This window comes from Curcuma longa, chromosome 4 (genome assembly GCF_044706935.1).
Source record: "Curcuma longa cultivar G26 ecotype Majalengka, Jawa Barat chromosome 4, ITB_CL_G26_1.1, whole genome shotgun sequence".
Lineage (NCBI taxonomy): Eukaryota > Viridiplantae > Streptophyta > Magnoliopsida > Zingiberales > Zingiberaceae > Curcuma > Curcuma longa.
The window spans coordinates 2,741,576-2,746,489 of NC_133864.1; positions in this window are offsets into that span (position 1 = coordinate 2,741,576).

The following is a 4,914-nucleotide window of genomic DNA, read 5'->3' on the forward strand; positions in this document are numbered from 1 at the left end:
CTTAAAGCCAATTTGCTCCTTCATTAAGATAGCACCAGCAGGAACAGAAGCGCTAATAGGGGAAATGATCTTACATATACCTGAAACATTTTAAGAAAGGAAAGATTTAGTAGACCAATGCATTATGAATTGAAGTATACTGCTCATGGGCCTAATAAACTCTATATGTGCTAAATGCTCGAAACAAATTGGGTAATAGATGAATACGTAATCCCACAAAATGAATCAATTTATGACATTATATATAAACTGACATCAAAGGCAAAGAAATCATCAAAATGGATAGTTAAAAGAAATACTGAAAAATGGATTTGGTCTTGTCATTTCAAAGCTCTGCAAAAGGAGTGATTTACTTCGGCCAATAAACAGTATATCTAGTTTAATTCCTAATGTTGTGTTATTGCAACCCCTATTGTTCAGTTCCTAATTCCTATATTTTAAGCAAAATCACCATGATGTTTAATTGTTCTACTGTTGTTTGCTTATCATAATCCATTTTGTATAGCCACACCTAGCTTTATGTCTTTGATTTTTCTTATCATCCATTTTGTTTGCTTATCATCATCCATTTTGTATAGCCACACCTAACTGGAATATGTCTACATGATCTTCTTCTATCTCACTGCATATACTCAATGCTTCCCATATGCATTTTATGGTTTTTCCTAAGAAACTCTTGTTCCCAGTGGTTGTTGTTTTGAAGCCTGAACACTACTGTTGGAATAACTGTATATCATGATAACTATGATACATTTGGATTTCTTATTTGGTTCTACTCTTGATGTATCGTAACTGCTTAAAATATAGGAATTAGGAACTGAACAATAGGGGTTGCAATAACACAACATTAGGAATTAAACTAGATATACTGTTTATTGGCCGAAGTAAATCACTCCTTTTGCAGAGCTTTGAAATGACAAGACCAAATCCATTTTTCAGTATTTCTTTTAACTATCCATTTTGATGATTTCTTTGCCTTTGATGTCAGTTTATATATAATGTCATAAATTGATTCATTTTGTGGGATTACGTATTCATCTATTACCCAATTTGTTTCGAGCATTTAGCACATATAGAGTTTATTAGGCCCATGAGCAGTATACTTCAATTCATAATGCATTGGTCTACTAAATCTTTCCTTTCTTAAAATGTTTCAGGTATATGTAAGATCATTTCCCCTATTAGCGCTTCTGTTCCTGCTGGTGCTATCTTAATGAAGGAGCAAATTGGCTTTAAGTTTACTACCAGAGTGCAGCCTCTACGTCTTGCTGAGTGGGTTGCAGATGACAAGGCCATATTTTTCATGAGTGGAAGGTTAGCTGCATAACCAACGATATGCAGTTCTTAACAGGATTCCATTACTTCCGCATGAGGAACTCCTATGTAGGGAAGCAGTGCTTCTGTCTAGAAGTCATCAGCTTTCAAGTGAAGATCTGAACTCGCAAAAATGTATCAAATTATCGTTTGTGTCCTTAATACGCTTCCATCACCTTGCTCGTTGGTCCCTTATGAAATTGGGTGCCCATGTATGCAATAATAGAGAGATTGTACTATATAGCATTTGGAGACGTGACTGTTATGTTTCTCATGTTAGGTGCTATTGCATCATTGATCCAATCTGTTTACACCATGGTATGTACATCAAATTAAGCTGAAAGCTATATTTTTCCTAACATGATTTTCTCCTCCATTGCTTGACTTGTTTAATCTACATTATGTTGTTAAGAGAAAGAGCTTGAAAGTTGCAATTGTGGTGTTTCTCGTTTAATATATCTGAGGGAGAACAAAGAACAAGAAACCTGGAATATGATAAACCAAAGAACAGGAATAAAAATCTCTAGAAAGAAAAGTATGTTTACAATACTGGCCAGAATAATTAATAACGAGTAGGGATAACAAAATTTTTCTGATGGAGAACCCATCAGAATTGTTGTCCAAAATAATTTACACAAATATTTGTCTGAGGGAGAACAAAGAACAAGAAACCTGGAATATGATAAACCAAAGAACAGGAATAAAAATCTCTAGAAAGAAAAGTATGTTTACAATACTGGCCAGAATAATTAATAACGAGTAGGGATAACAAAATTTTTCTGATGGAGAACCCATCAGAATTGTTGTCCAAAATAATTTACACAAATATTTGCATAGCTAAACAGTGCATATACAAATCTTAGTTTCAACTCTTGCGAAAATATTCACTAGTGTTTAGCAGGGAAAAAAACAGAGAATGCATAACCATAAGATTTCAAGTTCCCTTTCGCCAGGAACCAACCGATGGTCCAGCACAACAAGAGGCACAGGCTTACAAGTGCCCCGCTTCAAGTTTCGTAACAGATCAAGCCAGGGAGCTCTCAACATATTCCAGTGCCCTTCTCTTGACATGTTCGATTGTTTCTTCGTCATCATGGGCTTTTTCATATTCCAGATACTTCTTGAAGAGGAACTACAAATAGAGACCAGCATGAGCATGAACATCATGAACATGGTGACAGAAAAGAGACCATATCCATCATTAATCACTAAATCAGGATGCATATTTATTCAGTTAGGCTAACTAATGTTTCCCTTACACTGTCACCATAAATGTTGTTTCCTACAAGCAGACACAACGTATAAAATCTCCTGGAAGTGAAGGAAATAATAAATAGTGAAAATGTGGATAAAGAGGTACCTCTTTCTCGCTGCGGTTTGAGAACAAATAAATCAGGGTTTTCGACAGCAGACCTAATGGCATCTGCATCATCCAAACTCCACAACCCTGCAAAACACTTCCTCACTTTTGCAATTTCATCTTTATTATTGAGGAACCTGCAATACACAAGAAACATGACTTAGTGTGCAAAAGTATACGTCAAACATAATGAAACTGACACAATTATGATCCATTTCACAATTTTTACAAATTTAAAGTAAATCATAGATAGCAAATTTCAATTACCTCATCAATCCATGTGACAAGAAAACATGGAAAAAATTGACCCAAGCACAACCAGTTTCTGATTAACCTATTCAAAGTGAATCATGTCAAAACCATCCTACTTATAGTTCCCAAAACTGCAGATCAACGTTGATATCTCTTTAGATGGTTCAGATATCTAATTATAGCTTATTTTGTTAAACTTACACATCCCATCTAGGAATATAAATTGGTTAAGATTATTCAAACTTTAGTATTTTAAAAATTCAGAAAAGACAGGACATTTGAGGAAAAAATTGCACAATTACAAGTTGTTTCTGTTCCAACAATCAAAGGGCTTCCTGCAGAGCAGTTAAACAAACCATATAACTACAAGCAAGTATTCAAGTCTATATGGAAGTTAATGACTAAGCCAACAACATTCTTTCTTGGAAGTTAATGATGTGCAAGAGATAGTCATGATAGGTATGTAATATTGAAGTTACTGCGGCCCTCTGGATGCTACTGTGGACTAGAGGCCTTCGAGCAGTTAGGATTGGGGGTGGCTTAGTTTGGAAGAACACTAAGACCACAGATAGATTGTCACTGCTCTTCCTCATCATCGAGCTCCTTGCAACAGGTGGCCGGATCATTGTGTTCTTGGAGCTCCTTGCAACAGGGACCAGATCGTACATAGCATCAATCAAGATGCAAATAATGCAGCTCAAGATAGTAACAAACACACACACACAAAAAAAGGGTTAGCACTGTGACCTCTTCGCTTCTGGGCGGCGTGGATGACCGCGAGGGCATCCATAAGGGCAGCGCGATGGGTTTAGGGTTTACGGAGAGGCGGCGGCAGCGGCACAGATCGGGCGGCAGCGATGGATTGGACTCAAAAACTCTGTCTTCCCGCGGCGACGAAGGCGAAGGAGGCGGCGGCGTCTTCTAGCGGCGACGGATGGCACAGATCGGGCGGTGGCAGCGGTGTCTTCCCGCGGCGACGAAGGCGAAGGATCGCTTTTGATCGGGCGGCGGCAACCGGCGTCTTCCCGCGGCGACGAAGGCGAAGGATCGATCGGCGAGATTTTGGGAACGCGTGGAGCGGATTCGGCAGAGCGGCGTGGAGAGGAGATTTTGGGGATTCGGCAGCGAGGAATCGGGCGCGCGATTTTGGGGAAGGCGGGATTTTGTTTCGTCGCCACCGAGGAAGCGGGCTTCGTCACCACGGAGGAAGCCGGCGACGCAGAAAAATCGTTCCACGTCAGCTATCGCGGAGGAGTCGCGGACGAGAAGGCGCGCAGCATATCAAAACTATATATATATATATATATATATATAGGAATTTGCTCTGCCGCGCGACAAATCCGTGCGCACCCGTCCGCGATGTCGGTTTCTCCTCCGACGTTCGCCGCTTCTCCGCCACTGTTCACCGTCGTCCGGCCACCAACGGCCGCCGGACCGGATGCGTTGGAAGGCCAACTCGTCGGCGCTCCGGCCGAACCAGGATTGGAGTTCCGGATTGTGGCCGGAATCCGGCCGAAATCCGGCCAGAAACGCGACAGAGCGTCTGTTGGCCGATTCCAGCCGAAATCGGCCGGATTCCGGCCGAATCACGGCCGGAGACCGGCCGCGGTCGACGTGCCCGGCGCCGGCGCGTCGACCGCGGCCGGTCTCCGGGCGCTGGATCAGCCGGAATCCGGCCAATTTCGGCCGGAATCGCCCAACAGACGCTGTTGGCCGATTCCGGCCCAAATCGGCCGGAATCCGGCCGATTTCGGCTGGAATCGGCCAACAGCGTCTCTGTCGCGTTTCTGGCCGGATTTCGGCCGGATTCCGGCCACAATCCGGCCGGAATCCGATGCCAATGTGTGCGCCGTCGAGTTGCGCTTCCAACGAGTCCAAAATTGCGGCCAACGGTGATCGGACGGCGACGAACGGCGACGATGAACGAAGGAAGGTCGGCTGTCGCGCACGGCGTCGCGCGGCGTTTGTCGCGCGGGAGAGAATTTCTC